The sequence below is a fragment of the Mustela putorius genome, unplaced genomic scaffold, assembly GCF_011764305.1.
Source record: "Mustela putorius furo isolate JIRA1106 unplaced genomic scaffold, ASM1176430v1.1 tig00537335_pilon_pilon_pilon, whole genome shotgun sequence".
Lineage (NCBI taxonomy): Eukaryota > Metazoa > Chordata > Mammalia > Carnivora > Mustelidae > Mustela > Mustela putorius.
This window is the reverse complement of record NW_025422457.1, coordinates 670,581-690,840: the sequence shown is the minus strand read 5'-3', so window position 1 is coordinate 690,840 and position 20,260 is coordinate 670,581. Positions and strand designations below refer to the sequence as shown.

The following is a 20,260-nucleotide window of genomic DNA, read 5'->3' as shown; positions in this document are numbered from 1 at the left end:
AACTTACAAATTAGGGAGAACTGATACATTCATAATGTTGAGTCATCCTATTCAGGTATAGGAGATGTCTTCCCATTAAGTCTACTTTTGCATCTTTACAGGAGTATGTAAAGTTTTTCTTCACATAGTATTTGAGCATTTCTTGTTAAATTTATCCTTAAATTCTTACTCTTTCTGCTGCTATAACCTGTCTAGTAAATACTAGACATAATAATAATGTTTGAAATGTTTAGGTTTCTGATTACTTTAATGTAGTTCCTATACTGTTTTTATGATGTTAAGCCATTGTCTACATTTCAGATATTTCAACTAGAAGGGAAGGTGTAAATATGTTAAATTTTCCTGGTTTCCCTCACATATTGTCCTGTGACCCTAATTAAGGGTCATTTGGAAAGTCTGGGCTAATGTGTTAAATCACCTGTATGATTTGCTAGAGAATTCCTCTAATCCCAGTTAAGAATATGCAACTTAATGAAAGTCAGGTGTGAAAACAGAACTTCTTTGCCGTAGCACAATGCATTTTGTTATTTAATCTTTTCCTGCTGAGTGGCTCATTATGAAAATAGCCTTAGCTCTCAAATTATTTCTTTAATCCCTTATTCTCTTACACATTGTAAAGAGTCCAGTCCTCATACCAGTTTTGTTTTCTTACTAGATTACTGATATGTTTTGGGTGCTAAAAAAGAAATGTTTAGTAGTGCTTGAGCTTAAAACCTTTCCACATGGGAAAATAGAAAACTCTAAAATGAATGAAGTTCAACATAATCTACAGAACCTAAGTGAGTGTGTATGGTAGTGAGAGAGGAGAGGGTGAATGGAGATTAAATCCATTTGGTGTACTTTTAAAAAATATAATTGTTTTATTTTTCATTGCAGCAATCACTTTCATGTGTACCTATCTTTCCTGCGAGATTATTTGATAAGAACACTTCCATTACTAAAGGCTTGATAAATCACTGATTTATAATGTTAAGTATGGCATATCCTTTTGTCCTCAGAATGTACCTTCCAAATACACATGGAATTCTCAGCATTTTGAGGGCAGACTTTGTGCTATAATTTTGCATTGGTTTTAATATTGATATTACTATTAGACTTAGCCTTTCTAATTAAATCTTTCTTTTATGTTCCCTCGACCTAATCAAAACTCAAAATTTCAGTAATCGAAGTAAAAGGGTTTTTGCTATGTCAGAAACATCAATTGAAAATGTATAGAGTTTTTAGGATTCCTTTTATATGTTCTAAAAATCTTACAATTTCTGTATCAAATATTAAATACTCATCCCAGAATGTGAATTTTCTTATATAATATTATTTACATTTTAAAATAATTTTTTATATTTAGGTGGTAAATCATGAAGTTATAACAGCATATTTCACAAATCGTGATTTTGCTGATTATTGTTGATACCAACATCATTTAAACTTCTCATTGGCCAATATGTACTCTCTCCCAGTGGATTATTGATTAAAAACAGATGTATTTGTACATTCTTATTCTTTGCAACATTTGGATATTGCCTTCTTGGTGACATTCTGATTTGTCTGCTTTTAATGCTTTAACCAGCTATAGGAAAAGTGCATTTAGCTTAAGACTAGTACCATTCTTAGATGATGGAATGGTTTTTTTTTCCTTGATGCTCTGAGATTATTTAATGTTTTTAAGTTACGTTCTTGCAAGTGATTGCTTTGATGAGTTACTCTCTAATAAAACCCTAAAATAGCACCAAAGTGTTAAAATGGCAAGTACTTTCGTTTTTAAATGCAAAGAACATGTTTAGAAAGCTGAAATAGAAGGGAAAACTCTAATGAATGAAAAGAAATAAAAAGTAAATGAGGTAATCAAAGTCAGAGAAATTGATATTGGCAGGTTCTGAATGATGTTCCTAGATGAGCAATCTTTCAAAATACATCTTGTACATTGCTGCTATTCTTTTATTTATTATTAAAATAACATGATCCATGAGGAGCTTGGGGTGACTCTCGGCCTAGCTAATTCTAATTAATCCAGTCGGGGAGAGCAGTAGGGTAAGTGGAGCAGTCTATCGGATTGAAATTCATAACTTAATTGAGGTCAAAGTCCCGGTCTGGGAGAACAAAAGTCTTTTGCTAGGACCAGGCAGATCAATAGCAATAAATATCTGGCTTGGATACAAGTAGCTTATAGTGACAGATTATCTGACAGTGGCCAGAGGTCTTGGTTCTGTTCAGGGCAACGTCTTGAGCATACCATGGTTCTTGCTGATGTTCAGTCCACAACCATGACTCTGGTAAGGAAGTGATGCTCTCAAGAACTCTTAAAAGTCTTCTGGAAGCACTATGTGTGAATCTCCAAGTGACTTCTCTTTCTTATTATCAAATGAACATTCCTTAATGATACTTTTTTTTTAAACAAGAAGAGTTTCTATCACATTGCCAGTTAAGATCCAGAGGATTTGCAAAGTCTGTTTATCTAACTTTTCCATCAGTAATGCAAAAAGAATATATAGATTGCTTTGGGGGAGGAATGTAACACAAGCCCACGTTGTCTTGATTTGTATATAACTGTAGAAGTTAAGAGGACCATGTTACATTAACATTTATGAGTTAGTATTGACCATGTTAAGTGTGATAATTTTATTTTTGATTGTGTAGGGTTTTTCCTTATTGTTTTTAGGTGTACACTGATACATTTAGGGACAAGATGTCATGTTGTCCATAATATCTTTAACCTACTTCAAAAAAAATGGCAAAATGTTAATAGTGTTTAAATATGAATAATAGGCCTCTGCTTTTCTCTATATATGTTATTTTCATAATAAAAAGTAGCCACCAAAAAGAGCCATGTGTAATAAAACCATTAGGCTAATGTGTTACTAGAAAAGGTTTCTTTCTGTCCCATTCTGCTTATACTTTTAATTAATTTCTACTTAGTTGTCAAAGCTTGGCTTCTTTTATGCATTATATTATTGTTTATCCATAGTAATAATATTTGCTTAATTAGTATAAACCTTTGGCATTCCACTCATCGTTTAATAACATTATTGCTACTCAGGCTTAACTACCATCTGACTATGGGAAAGTGAACTCTTGAGATCCTCAGTTGTTGGCTGTGTAAGGTATGGAGAGCTACATAGTATAAATGGTTGGAATTATCATTCCTTCGTAAGGGTAATATTGTAGCAACTTATTAAAGGGACTTTTTGATCCTCTATAACATTGATACATTAGTCTTCCTTAAATATCGATATCTAAATGCTACTTCAGTATCTAAATGATTCTATGATCAAGAACCTCTGGTGGTTTCTTATCTATGAATCAGTCCTCAACTTTTCTGATTGACTCTCAGAGCCCCACTTCTGTGTTATCCAGGGTTCCTTGCTTTATGAAGTTGCTGAGCTCACTTTGTGTATCCCAGAAGTTTCCAAATCTGGATCACCAGAATCAGCTATAGATCTAATTTTTAAAAAATAAAATAAATAAACCTCAATTCCAGAAATTATGACTTAGGTGAGTTGGGGATGGCAGGTATTGGGAAGATGAGAATCTCAGATTTATAAAATGTCTGCAACGTAATTCTGTCATGCCAGGCTTCTCTGTATTCACCTGCCAGTTCTGTGCCATCTATCTTAAGTAGGATAGAATCCTTAGGATTCTTAGGATAGAATCATCAGATTAAACTGATTCATTGCTGTGATGAATCACTAACAACTGTTTAGAATTCCTAGATTTTTAAAGGATGGATGCAAATTAAGATATAATCCTATGGGCTGAGCACTTGTGATATTTTTTAGATTATTGTGTAAGCTATGTCTACATATTTGTTCTTTTTCTTTTCTTCTTATAATCCTTAAAGGGAATTTTTTCCACATAATAATCCAGTCAGCTGCAAACTCAAGAGTTAGATTCAAGTTTTCCACTAACAAATGCTGCTGGCAGGTAAATTTTCAGTTAGTTTATCAAAACAACGTGAAGACATCAAAGCTTTTTAGAAAAAAAAAGTGTGTGTGTGTATAAAATATGTATACATATATATTTAATGTCATATATAATATATTAAATATGTAGTTTATATGTATATAGTGTGTGTGTGTTATTTATTTACTTACTTACTTACTTATTTATTTATTTTAGAGGGCAAAGGGGGAGAAAGGGTCTTCAGCAGACTTCCTGCTGAGCATGGAGCCCAATGCAGGGCTCAGTCTCACGAGCCTGAGATCATGACCTGAACCGAAACCAAGAATTGGATGCTTAAACAACTGAGCCACCCAGGCACACATAGAGAATATATTTTTAAACAGAATAAACAAGGCTGTCCAGCATGAGGTCATTTTGCAGTGTGTTTCTATAGTTTCAGCCCTTTGTTCATTTTAGAACTCACATATTTTCCGTAAGTGCATGTACACACCAGAATAATACAGCAACAATATGGGGAACAAGGTTGTGTTTTGTTTTGTTTTTTTAAGGTTGTGTTTTTTTTTTGTTTTTTTTTTCTAAAATTTATTTATCAGAGAGAGAGAGAGAGGGCGAGCACAGGCAGACAGAATGGCAGGCAGAGGCTGAGGGAGAAGCAGGCTCCCAGACCAGCAAGGAGCCCGATGTGGGACTCGATCCCAGGACGCTGGGATCATGACCTGAGGCGAAGGCCGCTGCTTAACCAACTGAGCCACCCAGGCGTCCCAGGTTGTGTTTTTTTTAATGGGTCGTTTGGGAGGCAAATATAGTCAGAGACTATCTACCCTGACTGAAGTCAAGACAGCATTATAGAAAAATTCCTTAACCAAGGAAGATAAAATTAAGGAAAATCCTACTATATATGTGAGATATTTTTCAGCTGTTTTATTTAACTGCTGTGATTGCCTTAATTGTATTTACTTTATTGTTCACCTTTGTTGTCTTTCCAGGATTGTAAGTTCTTTGAATGCAAGGATCACGTTTTCTGTTTCTTTAATATTCCTAGTGGTCTCTTGCATAGGGTTGAACATACAGCACACATTCAGTAAATATTATAAAATATTAAAAAATTATTGTTCATTTGTAGATAAATACTCCACCAGCTGGAACACACACATATATGAGTGTATGCACTCGTACATGCTCACAAAATCCTTTTGCCTGTGATTTCTTCATTTCCATGTCACTTCTTTTCCTCCAGCTGCAACTTCCTGTTACATCCCCTCTTTTGCACTCCTGTAATACATTTTGTTTACATCTGTGATGGAATTTGTCATTCTTTATAATAATTATCTCCATTCCTTAGACTCTAGGCTCCTTGAGAGTAGAAACTTTGATATTTTTCTACTCCTGACTCCTAACACATTACCTGACATACCACTTAATACGTGTTTGAAATATACAATGAGCAAAGATTTAGACTAAAAATAAGAATGCCCAAAGAAACAGTATCTTTTAGAAACTTATGGAAAGGTTTGGTCAATATGCAAATTCTGTAGAGTTCTGTAGAGTGCTCTGAGGACAAATTAGATGTATTTGTAAATGAAGGGTATGCATTATGAGACCCATGTTGAAGTGGCTTAATGCTCTTGACAGGTATCTTGGCAGTGAACTGTTTTTGTTTCATGTTGCTATTATTTATCTTTTTCAAACAGTTCTGTATTTTTTAGAACCTCTGTGTTTAATTTTAGCATTTACTTTTTTAAAAAATATGAATGAATTGAAAGAAATGTAGAGAATCTCTTAAAACTGTGATAGAATGTATTAGTTTATGACTAGAGTAGGAAGAAGAAACAGGTGTGGTATAAGATAATCATACCTCTTATTTTTCCCTTCCCAAATGTAAAATTTACATTCACTCTATACCTTCACATCACATCTTCCACCAGAAATGCAGTTGGCTTTTATGGAGACCAATTGAACCCAATCCAAGGGCAGTTCATTCCCAGAACCCAATCCAAGGGCAGATCTTGCTGCCGGCACATGCCCCTAGGCCTGAAGGATGGGCACAGGGTAAGGGAATGAACTGAGGAATGAAGGATGAACTGAGCTTCAGTATGGTCTCTGAGGTGTCTCTACTCATGCATGTGAAGCCCTTTGTGATGTTGGATGGAGCCAAGAGTTGGCAAGGAAGGGGTTCTAGAGATCTCCATTTGTATTCTTGCCCTAGGCACACTCAAAATGTTGGAGGGAGGCTTACCTACCAGCTTCATGGTTTTCAGAATGTTCTATAAATCTGCAGAGGTACCTAGAAGTTTCCCTCCCTACCTCAGTTTTTATGTATTTTAAGATTATCTGCTGAATATGATTTTATTTTAAAAAAGAGGTCCCCTGTAAGGATTATAAGATCAAGTCAGGTCCTCACTGTGTACCAAGCGTTAGTATTATTTAAGTCCTGGAAGTTTTGGAGGCTTTTTGTAAATATTTTTTAATAAAACAAATGTATCATCCTTTTGTGCAAAGAAACCTGTACATCTCCAAAAAATGAAGGCAGTTTTCTGGGTCAAGAGAGAAGGATGTATTACTGCAAAATAAGTCTGAAAATTGTGAACAAAGATGATGAAACTAATACTGAATGATCAGATCTTTGTATCATTTTTTCCATTCTAATATATATATAAAAGCTCATTTTATATATATAATATATATATAAGCTCACATATATATAAATTATATATATATAATTATATATGTGAGCTTATATATATAATATATATATCACTTATATATAAGCTTATATATATAATATATATATCACTTATATATATATATCACTTATATATATATATAAGCTTATATTTTATCCCTACATTTTATCCCTACAAGAGTCCTGTGTTGCATTGTCCTCATTCCACAGTTGAGAAAACTAAAGTTCAAAGACATTATGTGGGGGCACCTGGGTGGCTCAGTGGGTTAAAGCCTCCGCCTTCGGCTCGGGTCATGATCCCGGGGTCCTGGGATTGAGCCCCGCATCAGGCTCTCTGCTTAGCAGAGAGCCTGCTTCCTCCTCTCTCTCTGCCTGCCTCTCCACATGCTTGTGATCTCTGCCTGTCAAATAAATGAATAAAATCTTTAAAAAAAAAAAAAAGACATTATGTGAATTGCTTGAGGACGCAAAACTAGTGAGTAGGATAGCCGGAGTTCACACTTCTGTACTTTAACTGCAGGTCCCGTGCTGTTTTCCTGCGTTGTGCTGTCATCATTCTCTTTCACACTGACTCAGTGCTTTTAGAATTCACAGCCATCTGATGCATTTTGTGAGGATTGTAGTAATAAGTTCTTCGTGTCCTTAATATTTCCTTATTTATAATGAAATTCTTACAGGTAGACATCATTTCATTCAGCGGGTGTTCCCCTTCAGTGTGACTTTTAATCCATGTTCCTGTTTTCACAGCTCACAATTTTCTTTAATAAGTTTTTTTCTGTCATTTTTATACTGAATAATCACTTCTTTTGCCAAGTTTGTGCCTGAGAATGAACAACCGGCTCATAGCTCAGTGTGAATCAAGTTCAAATTACTTTGAGTTCAGAGAACACCCAGTGTCATCTTATTTTTCCATCTAACTGAATTATAGGACACTGTCAAAGTGTTATGACCTGGTATAGTAAATTGCTCCTTCTTAATGGTCCCCTGGCTACATTCTTTCTTGCTATTGCTATGAACCAGAAATTGTTGACATCTTACAGTCGTAAGCTTGAAAACAAAAGAACTGGTTTTTAGCCACAGGCAGTCAGCCTTCTTCACCATAAAGATTTCTGAACTTCTTAACTACTTATAGTTGAATCACAACATTCTGACACTTTAAAGTTGATTGTGCCCTCAGAACTGGGCTAATTCTGTAATTCTGTAACTTTTTTAAAAAGTCAAACTGTTGTTCCTCATTGACCTCAAGAAATGGATGAGTCATCTGCCTTAAAAGAACTAACTTGTTTGAATGTTGAATCGTGGCTCATTGATGATTTTGAGGTTTATTACTTAGATGTATACATGTTATAAAATTTATTTGGTTGTTTGTGATGTTACTGAGTCTGAAATGTTCTTCTAAATGTCCCTCTAAGAGGGAAGACTAAAGATGAAGTAACAAAATGCTCCCAAATGAGGCAACAATAAGGTCTAGAAATGGTCAAGCTTGCTTTTTTGAGGATCAAACTGATACATCCATAGAGTGGTTAATAATGCCTGAAAGATGGGCATAAGGTAATTCAAGAAAAAAGTGACTCTTCGAAGAAATGGTAATTTGTCTATAAGTGTTTTTAGAATATATAGGGACACATATCCATAGACACATGTAGAGATTGATTATGCACAAATATCATGTGTAGAAAATTTGACAGTTACTGTGGACCATACGTGAACCTTGAGATTGCATTGTAGTGTTGATCTTGCAAAGCCAACAGGAATATAATCTATAAAATCCAGAGCAAATTACTTATATACTTAGCAGACTATAATCAATATAAAGCACAAATTTTAGATTTTTTGTATTTCAAAAAGACTGTTGATAAATTTGAAGAATCCAGAGAGGGATTTTTAAAAAATCAGTAATTGTATTTGGGGTTTTTGAGGAAGGTCTCTTGGTCAGAAACCAGCATGGGTCATACACAGCCCAAAGATCAATTTTTGTTTAGCACTAGTAGTGTATCACAGCTTATTTACAATTCACTGCCAATAACTGCCAATTAATTTCACATAAAAGTATAAGATTTAGGATTCTCTTGAAAAATCTACATATATGGCAGTCCTGGGCACATTCCCACAGAGCAGCAATAGCTAGACCTTGAGTAGCTACTGCCCTCTGGTTGATAGGCCTCTCCAGTTCCTCATCACCCCCACTGTTGCTCCCCTGACCCAGTTAACCTCACTCTTCTGTTTACTGTCTGAAGTACTGACTTTTGAAGGGTTTGTAACCTCGTGTTTAGAAAGACCTTAAGTTTGGAGTCAAGTTACCTAGATTCTAGTTTCTGTTCTGCCATTGACTTGTGGCCCTGAATAAAGTCTAATTGTGAAATCTTAAAGCTAGAAAGGAATTTTTAAATTATCTGGTTCCGTCTTCCTACCCAATGCAAGAATTCTCTCTGCTAAATTTCCAAAAGGTTAAGCCATGTGGTCTCTGTTAGAACATTTCTGTTTACTTCACATAGTAGACTATTCCAATTTCAAAAGCTCTAATTAGAAATTTCTCTTTGGTTTGAATCTATGTCTGCCTACATGTAATATTAAAACTATATTATATAAGATACTTCTCAGTAGTACAGAACAGAATGGAACTATAATCACTTAATAGGTGAACTATAATCACTTAAAGACGAAGTATCTATCTTCTTACTTCCTTGTATTCAAAAGTGTAGTTTGTGATAAAATGTGCTAGGCCATCAAATGAGTGGATGATTTTTATAGCAAAGCAGTATACAGATGTAAATATTAATAAAATATTAGTCAGATTTTAGCCAGATCAGTTATATAGTTTAATTGTAGACTTAGTAACCAGTCTTTACGATATCATTGTTTATGTAAGTATTTGCCATCTCTTTAAAAGAAAAAAAAAAGGAAAGGAGTAAAGATTTAAAGGTATCTTGTATTCTTGTTGGTATAATGGCATTTATCAATGTGTTCATACTTTTTAATTTTCCAGGACTTGCAGACTTAATCCCATGAGCTCACTTCTAATATCAGTAAAGGGTATGAGCTGTCTGTGTGGTTCAAGCTGCCACTTGAGGGTTTCTCCTTCCTGTGGAGCTTTCTAATGGAATTCAAGGTTCTCTCTAAGGGTAAGCATTATGAAGCCTTCCCAGGCTGCTTGAGAGGAGGAAGTGCACCAGAGGTTCAAGGACACACGCAAAGTTTAATGTGCACAAACATGCTCCTGCTCCTGCGCCTGCTCCTGCTTACTCTGATTGGCAAGGTTAACTCTGAGAGCCGCAGCTTTTTACAGTGATTTGATTAGCCCCACCACTTTATTCCTTTCACTTTCCCCCTCCCCTTCAAGCATCAGACCACCACCTTCTTTGTCTTTGTGGTCTTTGCCTCGCCAGTTGCCTTTTCTCTCTTCTATTTTCCTGATTTTGTGTCAAATTTGGCATATTAGAGAAAGAGAATAGGAATTGTAAAAGTAAGGTAACTTGCATCATTGAAAGTTTTGGTGTGAAAGATTTCCATACTTATGTTCTCTACACTTACGTTTTCTGAAATTCTAAATCCCTTACCTTCTCTTCGACTTATGACATAAGGAAATATAGAACTATCACTCACTTTGGCAATTCACTTAGATTGTTAGATAGAATTCCACAGTCCTCTCTCAAGAATTGGTCTGTATACATTTCCTTTCATAACAGTTAAAAAAAATAATCTTTTAATTATAAAAACTTCAACCACATGCAGAACTAGAGGGACTAGTATAACAAACTTCATGTACCCATCACCTGGTTTCAGCAGTTACCAATTCATGGCCAATCTGGTTTAATCTGTACTGCTACTCCACAACAGTGCTCTTTAACATTTTTAAGAAGACTATTAGGGAAGCTGTGAACACCAGAGAAAGGACATGCATGTAGAATTTTTACAAACAATTTTAGTAGGTTCATACACTTGTTGAAACCCTCTCACAGGTAGCTATGAACTAGAGAATCCAGAGTAAGAATTCCTGCATTGCAGGCAAGAGAACACTAAATTTTCTCAACATTTCTGTTCACCTGAATGTCTAGTTTCGGGACTAGCATAGGTTCTCCTATGAAAACAATAGTAAAGTTAAGTGAGTAGTAGGGTCTTTTGATGTTTAAAAATTCATTATAAACTCTCTGAATATATTCCCTTACTTCCATGGTAAGCTTCCTTTCTCTTTGATTGCTTATTGGTTTGTCTTTTTATAATCATTAGTTCTTTTATCAATGTTGACAGATTTGGAAGACTTTCAACAACTCACCTTCCAGGTTCTGACAACTTAGAATTTCATCTAGAGCTTCTAAGTTGTTATTGCTAATAGCTAAAGAAGGAAAACCTACCTTCGACTACATGTAAAGAATGGAGTGACTAATGCCAAAATGTGTTAACTTGTTAGGAACTTAAGTAATAAAGCGGAGTTCCCATAGAAAGAAGATACTAACTTTTAAGTACTAAGCTTAATTAATAATTAAAACCAATTAATTGAAAATGTACGGATAGCTGACTGTACATGACACAAATGTAATCTTTTTCCCAGCCTGCTGGCCATTCTTTTTCAGCTAGCACTTCACTGAGCCTCCCTTTGGAACAGCTGTGGTCACAGGGTAGACTCAAAGCACCAGAAGTTCAAGTGGTACTAGCACTGCCCTGCTGAACTGTCTCAGTGTTGAACCCCACATCCTCTGGCGCTGACCTGACCTGAAAGTATATTTTAGAGGCAGGGAATAAAAAGGGGAATAGTCGACATAATTTCATTATTAATCATTACATTTTGAAGTACTCTAGATCTTTTGTCTTTGGCATAGTTTCCTACCTTCTCCCCCACACCCCACTCTTGGGAATCGAGTAAGACGTTCTGTTTAAGCATTTGAGTATGGTTAAAAATAGTTCTACCAAGGTGATGATTCAGGAAGGGAACTACACTCATTTACAGGTAGTCATTTTTATTTTTTTTAAACTCCTCTGTTCTGGTATTCCTTTTGTAACGTTTTTGTTTGTAAGTACTTTTAATACTTTGTTGAAGAGGGGGGGAAAATCAACTAGAAAACATAATATTTAATAATATTTAATGGTTAGATCTATTCAAAAAATACACCGAAATATATGATCATAGAAGCTAAATATAGACCACTTTATTATTCTTTCTAAAGATATATGCAGTCCATATAACATACGCATCAACTACTTTTTTTTATTAGTTGGTGTGTCTGTACTATTTTGAAAGTTATAAAAGGTGGGGTTTTACCCCATAACAGGTTGGGAATAGTGTTGCTCTTTGCTGTGCAGTCCCTCTTTCTGTTGGAAAACTTGAAGGCCTAATCTCTGTGCTGTCCTTTGGGGTTTGGCTTTGTTCAAGGCCACATCCTTTAAAAAATTTTTCAAGAAGCTCAACACAAAAATATCACTTATAGGGGCACCTGGGTGGCTCAGTGGGTTGGGCCGCTGCCTTTGGCTCGGGTCATGATCTCAGGGTCCTGGGATTGAGTCCCGCATCGGGCTCTCTGCTCAGCAGGGAGCCTGCTTCCCTCTCTCTCTCTCTCTCTCTGCCTGCCTCTCTGCCTACTTGTGATCTCTCTCTGTCAAATAAATAAATAAAATTTTTTAAAAAATCACTTATAAAAAAATTTACCATCATTTTCAATACATTTTAAAATACTTTCTTTTTAAAAAATGTCCTTACAATTTATTTCAGATATCTTACAGATTCCATTATTATTCATTTGTTTGCTATCTGGACTGAAGTTGAGTTCTCTGCTGTATGAGGTGGTGCCCCGACCTCTCTCTGTAGAGAAACCTAAGCATGTCTAAGCACTTGTTTAAAAAAAAAAGTTGCCTGTAACAAAAACTATCCCCACCTACAATTTATTAAACCTTGACATACTGCATTACTTAAGAGTTCTCAGAGAAAATTAAAACCCTTTTGACTAGGTTTTGCAATGCAGGGAAATTTTTAGTGACATTTAAAAGGTTTCTCTTGTGTTCCTCTAATGGGATAAATAAAAAAGGCTTGTTTTAGCCCAGCAAATGGGGGGACAATCCAATTTCCTTGATTCCATCAAGACACTCTTAAAGCATTAGCCTGTGCTGTAAAAAAAATTCAACTGACCCCCTTTGCCTGATGGCTTTGAAAAGTGTCCTGATGTGGAGGTATTTGCCCACCACAGCATACTTGGTTATTGCTCTTCCAACACATCCGTTGATGGAAAAATCTTATGAGAAGCTCCAATAAATGTCAGTTTATGTTATAGAACTATAAAAAAAAAGTGTACCAGACTATAATGGTGTCTTTGATGGACAGCCTTTCACTAGAAAATGAAAAGAAATCCTGTCAAGTATGTTTAAAGTTTAAAAATTAAGGAAAAGACAAATCGTCTAAAATAACATTTTAATAAACTTTTTATTGCATTTAATTTTTTCACTTTGGTTTGTAGTTACTTCTGTTTGTCCAAAAGATGGTGCTCCTTTATAGTGAATATATGTACTAGTAGTGTAGGACTGTGGTCCTCAAATGTTGGCTAACATTAGAATCACCTGGGACTTGTTAAAACAAATTGTTAGGTCAGGCTGCAGAGTTTCTGGTTTAGTAGGTCTGCAGTAGGAGCCTAATAATTTGCATTTTTAATGACTTTTCCAATGAAACTGATACCACTGACCTGGAGCCCACACTTGGAGAACCATTGGTCTAGCGGATCAGTGAAAAGAGGTGCTCACTTCTGAATCAGTGGTTCAGAGTTTCAATCCAATCATTTAGTCTGAAAGTCATTACCATCTGAGAGCACTCTGAATTTGAAAAATGTATCAGTGGATATCAATATAGTCTTGACTGGGCAGGTGTGTATTTGACGTTTGGCCTCCTCTTTGGCACTCTTTAAAACCCATTCTTAAGAAGGAAGGAAACCAGAAAGACAGAGCTTTCATTTCAAAGACATACAGATGAGAAAAGTGTGGTACCTGTGTGTTATTTAAAAGAATAGAAACTGTGATCATAAGTTTTTATGACCCGTTGCATAAAATGAGGCTGTCTTCTGTTGTGTCTTGATGTTTGAGATTTTCTTTTTAACAAGAACTCTCCCTTTTAACCATGTAAAAACCCAAAGTACTTTCTTACCCATTAAAAAAAAAAAAGTAAAGTTATATTTGATATTCTGGTTCTGTGAAAATTGGTCATATTTGTGTAAGAAGTGCAGTAATTATGTTATCCAGAATCTTTCATCTTAGAATATCAACAGAATTGTCTTTGAAATACTTAGAATTGAGGCAATAGCCTACTTTTACTCTAGAGTCAGAGACTTAGATGCTATCTCTTTACTCATCCTTCAGATGCACCTGTGAGATAAATAGGATGCTAAACAAAATAAAATAAAAATAAATCACCTTTTTGACAAGAAGAGATTATAGCAGATATTTGCTGGTATCCCAAAACCAGAGAAGAAAAATTAGAATGAAAGAGGCTTAGGAACATCGGATAGACCATATTTAAAGAAGGTGGTCCAGCACCAGGTCTCAGTGTATCCTGGCGGAAGAATAGATCTGATAATAAGTACATGTGTATCTGGTCTTAAACAATGTTTGGACGCTTCCATTGATTCATAATGTTCTTCTGTTTCACAGTTCTGTTTTCTTCTAGAGTCCAACTAAATTCCATCTGAAATCCTTTTCATAAAGTATTTATATAGTGTTGGCATAACACCTTGTATTTTTAAAAGGACTTCTAGGGACAGTAATTTCACATCATCTTCAAAGCTATTGTTTTTCTGATTTTTAATGGTTTCCTTTTTAAGTCATGGAAATACCATATAATAGAGATATAGAGGGGACCCCCCAAAATCTATTTGACTGAAAGAATGCTGTTTATGATAAATATTCTCCTTTTATTCATTGGCACTGTCACCCTTTAAAAATATCTTTTGAATCTGTGGCTACTTTGAAACAAATATTAGTGTTTTTAAAGAGTTATCAGTTGCCTTATTCTTCCTTTGGGAGTAAGGGTCCTATCTGCATTACTTAAAACTCAGTTTGAAAATAATTAAAGGTGACTTTGAAATTGCCACAGGTTACATGAATGGAATCAGGTAATCAGCACTTTCCCAGAACCCTCCTGCATTTCCCTAGAGTCCTCTGAGCCCTGCGTTTTTTTTATTCCCTTCCAGCACCAACTTTCTTATTTTGGTTTGTTTTGCTCCCTCGGCTCAGGATAGGTATCCAGGCAAAGGAGAATGCCCCACATTGTAGCAGGTGCTGTTCTGCGAACCTTTTCCCGATGGCGCAGTGAGTACTGCAGCTGGAGTCCAGAGAAGAGTGCGTGGCGGGTCAGGGCAGAAGTGGTAGCAGTTAATCTCTGCTGCCCTGATATCCGACAGCTGGTCTCACGTGGGCCTGCTGCCAGCAGTGTCTTTACAGGCTTTGTGGCTGAGATTATTTAAAGGAGATTAATCTCCCTAAACCCCTTATATTTTAATTATTTCTGTATGTATTTATAAGACCTGCAGTCTGCTTGTTTCGGGGCACAACTGTCCAAGCCCTTGTTTTTAACCTGGTTTCCACAGTCAGACAGGTCTGTCTCTGTTACCATGGAGGATACACCATGGATGTGATTTTCCTTGTTATTAAAATGGGGGGGTTGTTTGGTTTTTGTTTGTTTCTTAGTTTTTAGTTGGTTTTTGCTTCTGAAACTGAAAATATGGCTTATTTTAGAATATCTGCCAAAACGCTGTTTTATATTACATTATAGGAATCTGAAGTTGTAGACATGAAAATATGAAAATCTGTGGGCTTTTCAGGATATTATTAAAACAGTAGGCCTTTCAGAATATTATTTTTTAAAGTTGGGTTAGTAGACATGCCTACCATGGTAAACCAGCCTTGTCAGCTAACTTTGTGCTTGATCATGGAACCCTGAGCAAAGACTTCTACCTCCCCAATTTCTTTTTTTTTTCTTTTTTTTTTTTTTTAAAGATTTTATTTATTTACTTGAGAGAGAGACAGTGAGAGAGAGCATGAATGAGGAGAAGGTCAGAGAGAGAAGCAGACTCCCCATGGAGCTGGGAGTCCGATGCGGGACTCGATCCCGGGACTCCAGGATCATGACCTGAGCCAAAGGCAGTCGTCCAACCAACTGAGCCACCCAGGCGTCCCATACCTCCCCAATTTCTGTTAGTGAGGGCTATAAAAATTTCCTCTGAATTTAAGAACTCACACAGTATGAAGGAACGAAAATCACAAGAGTTTATGAGCTGTTAGTCTCCGTGGCATTAAGTACTATGTCCAGCCACCGCGGAAGTGCTCACAAGCATTTAACTTTCAGGGCAGCAGTTCTGCTTCCTCATGCACTCTGTTGCCCCTTCTTCCAGAAAACTGGGGAAAGAAATTTTTTGTAGGTCATCCTCCTGGGTGTCTTCCAGCTTCTAGGGAACCTCTAACAGGACCTGTCTTGATTCAGAATGTGTTCCTGATATTTGTACCTTCTAAACACTTGTTTTAGATTGTTTTATTTTACGGGTGCCTGAGTGGCTCAGTCAGTTAAGCATCTGCCTTCCACTCATATCATGAACCCAGGGTCCTGGGATCGAGTCCCTCATCAGGCTCCGTGTCCCTCTTCCCCTCTCCTCCACTCATGTGCATGAGTGTGCTCTCTCTCACTCTCTCTTGCAAGAATAAATAAATAAAATCTTTTAAAAATAGATTTTTTATTTTAGTATAAAGTTATTTTTAGTTACTGAGACTGTCCTTTTTCTCCTCTTTGTTGGATTTCTTCATGCTTAACCGAATGAACGACAACATATTTGGAGATGGGAGGGGGGATCTTGGTTGGCCAAAATATTAGTAGGTGATGTTTTATTATTCAGAGTCAGTGATTACTGTTACTTTGGGTCTAAAAGTGGGAATTAGACCTTGAACTTCCAAAACTTGCCATTTTTTTTACTTGTTCCATTTGTGTAGAAGATGCAAGAAGATAAAAGGTTCAGTCCTAATTCTGTTGTTTGACTTACTGTATCACTTTGAGCAAGTCATTTAACCCTGCTGAACCTTAATTTCCTTATTTATAAAATGAAACCGCTACTGCCTGTCCTGCTCACTTCAGGACGTTACTTTCAAATAAGTTGGTCTATATGAAAATGTTCTGTAAAATAATATGCTACTGTAAATTTTTGTTTTCTTGAAAGAAAAGCATGTCTGAATTAAGAAAGCTTTGTGGGAGGCTGGGTAGTAGGAAGATCTTTTACACCATCATATTTTGGAATGTTTTTTTATTGGCATTAGTTGAGCTTTTTCCTTGTCTCCTTCCAAAAATATATTCTGTTCCCTGTACTTTTTATTTTTCAAAAATGTCCTTTAACCTAATGGCTATTATGGAAACATGTATTACCATGAAGAATTAGGTTATAATCTAATGTAATATTATGATACTAATAGTATGAACAATCGATATTCATTATGTAATATGTTCTCATATTTGTACTGATCTAAACTTCCTACATATACAAGGTTAATTTTTAAAACCATGACAATATGCCAAATTCTGTTCAGAGCTAGGGAAAATCCTTAGTTAGAAATTCTTACCTGACTTGAAGACAATTAGAATATGTTTCAAGGTTTTAAGTAGAAGAATAACATGCTTAGGACAATGCTTGCAAAAGGAATAGAAGACCAGATAAATTATTAGGGAGACTCTTGTAGGAATTAGTGGATTAGGAGGTTAGGTTAGGACCTGGATAGGATCCATTACTGTGGAAAAAGAATCAGAGATACAGTGCAGAGGAAAATTCAATCAACCTCACTTGATGAAAGACACTATAAGACATAAATAAAAAAAGAAGTTAAATATGACTCCAAAACCATGACATAAAAGATTTCTGTTTTGGCATGGCAGATTTTATGTGGCTATCATGAAATCCTTGAAAAAAATGTCCTAAAGAAAAAGAAAAGCCAGTAGAGGACATTTGTACAAATAGAGATGTTTTCCCAAAAGAATAATAACAGATTCTAAGAGATGGCTGAATTGTAATTTTAACACCTCAGACTCCATATAAATATGAAGACATACAGAGAAACCCATAAAAATCCCAGTAGTGTTTAAGAGCATAAGCTTTGGAGCCAGAGACTTAATTTGGCTCTACCACTGACAAATCATGTGACCTCAAAGTTACTTAACCTAACTCAGCTTCAGTTTCTTCATTTGTGAAATGAGATAATTTAATACCTACTTCGTAAGCTTGGGTAGATTAAGTAAGAGAACACATGTAAATTGCTTAGTACAGAAACAGATTACCTACTACCGTCATTGTTTTTATTCTCAACTGACTGTTCCACAGTTCTAATAGGTGACTTGATTGAAGTCTTGTTTTTCTTATTTTTAAAAAAATCAGAATAATATCAGAAATAAGATCTTTTTTATTTGATTCTTTGTTGTACAGCCGTACACAAAAATTATTAAATTACAGTAAGGGCTGGGAGGTAGAGATTGAGTAGGAGAATAAACTAAAGCTAACATCTAAGAGCTCTATTCCCCTTAATGCAATCATTCATTCCTCTTAATAAAATCAGTCGGTTATTCCAGAAAAATTGAGTTCAAAATGGTTTTATCTTTCAGTATGTGGATTTTGTTACTTTTCTTCTCATATGCTTTGTCCTATTTTATGAAGTCCCCAAAGAAAGCAGTTTATTTATTATTTCCTTAGGAAACCCAAGAAAGAATTGAGGCAGCAGGACTAAGGTGGGCAGTGAAACTGAAGGAAAAATCTTACCATGTTTTTAAACATTTTCTAAAACTACCCTAATAGAGGATGAAAGTTATGTGGTTGATGATTAAAACCACCATTTGATGATGTTCACAGGCAAATAGTTCTGAAGAAATATTAGTACTAAAAACTGAGATTGTCTCTTCAGGGCAAATAGAGGGTTAAATCTCTGAGCTGTAGAAGCAGATTGTGTTTTCCTTTTGTGATCTGGGCTGACAAGACATCAGTATTCTATTCATCTGTTGGGAATTAGGCTGTTAATCCAATCAATGACTCTTGAGTGAGCTGTGGCCTGCCTCCCCCACTGGGGAACAATCGGATCAAACTGCAGATTGTTTAAGAGCACAGTGCTGTCCTCGTGTCAGGTGGAATTCTCAAATGTTCCCTGGTGAATTGGGGATAGGGAAAGCTGTCTTGGCCCATTTATCCTGCTCCTTAAATAACCAGGTATCTGCTGCATCCATAGAAAAGCATTTGGCAATAGTGACAACAGGAATGCAATAGAAATCCATTAACTTGAACTCACAAAAGTGTGGGTGAAAGGAAGAAATGTTTTCAAACACCCCACAAAACAACTTATATAAAAGTTTTTTTCACTTTATTCATATTTTTTGCTACTCCTTAAACCCTAAATCACTTTTTCTTCTGGGCCCTTTTTTTTTGTTTTATGTCATTGAATTTTGTTAACCGCCATGAGCTCTTTCTGTATATTTATCCTGCCCTGCCTATGTTTTTATAAGTCAGCAAGGTACAAATAAATTTTAATATAGATTATGGGAACACTAATTAAATAAAATTCTAATTTTAAAATATCTGTCTCTGAGGAATGCTAATTAAATAAAATTTTAATTTTAAAATATCTTAGTCTGAGCACACATAATTTTGACATCTTTTGCAGCGTAGCAAAATTTGATTTCTAATTACTGATTTAATAGTCCATTAAGTACATTTGGAAATTATTATTGAACTGATTAGATAGACGTTGTGAGTTGCAGTTACCTTCTATGAAATGCTGTCCCAAATTTTTCCATTTAAACAGCAAGGTGACTGAGCTATCATAAAGCAAAATACCCAAAATGTCAAAGAGAGGTTCTCAAAGAAGACACTTACTATAGCAGTCTCAATGACAACAAGCTTTAAAGGATAATTTTATTGTTTCCTATCTACATTACATAAGCATGTCCCCCTCCCCCCAGAATTCCTAAATCTCCCAGATTTATCCACCCATTCTGTGAACATTTAGTGTGCATCTTTTGTAGGCCCAGACCTCTCCTAAGCATTGGAATTAGCACAGTGAACAAGAGAGACAAGGTCCACACTTTGGGAACATAAATTATAGTGAGGGAAACATAACAGAACAAAGAAGTAAAACAGTACCAGCCATGTGTTAAGAAATAAAGCCGATTGGTGACTTTGAATGGAGGAATCAAGTAGGACTTCGAGTAGTTAAAGTGAAATGTCAGGGGAGAAAAGTGGCTGTAAGTCAGGACCCAAACCCCTGAAACAGGAATGAGCTTGAGCAAGACCAGACTACTTATATGTGTGCTCTTCTCCAGGCCTGGATTTCAGGCCTGGCAGAACATCTGAATTTCCTCAGGAACTTTGGGGAAATAAAGGTATCTGAGCTTGTATCTCCAGAAATGCTGATTTAGCAGGGCCGAGGGGGCTGGGACCCGTGTATACCGTGCCATGACCATATTGAAAACCTACCTCTAGCAGGTGTCAGTAGTTTCTTCCTTTGAACACATCACTTACCGATTTCCATCTATGCCTTTGCTCTTGTTTTCATACCATAATATCTGTCCTTACCCTGTCACACATGCATCCATTCCCATCCCCTCAAATACCATCTGCTCTTCAAGACCCCTTTTCAGTAGGAAGCATGGAGTACTACTTATGAAGTATTCTTACCAAAAGATGTTGAACCCAA

General features: G+C 35.9%; 1 protein-coding gene across 3 annotated transcripts in view; it reads left to right on the top strand.

Moving 5' to 3' along the window:
• ACBD6 (acyl-CoA binding domain containing 6) overlaps positions 1 to 20,260 on the top strand; it is a 206,542-nt gene that overhangs the window by 133,210 nt on the left and 53,072 nt on the right. The window contains exon 7 of one of the 3 annotated variants that reach the window (XR_006604955.1): positions 14,786 to 14,860. The exons of the other annotated variants lie outside the window; for them this stretch is intronic. The gene's annotated coding sequence lies outside the window, so the exon portion shown is untranslated. The remainder of the gene's footprint in view (positions 1 to 14,785; positions 14,861 to 20,260) is intronic. 3 annotated transcript variants of the gene reach the window in all.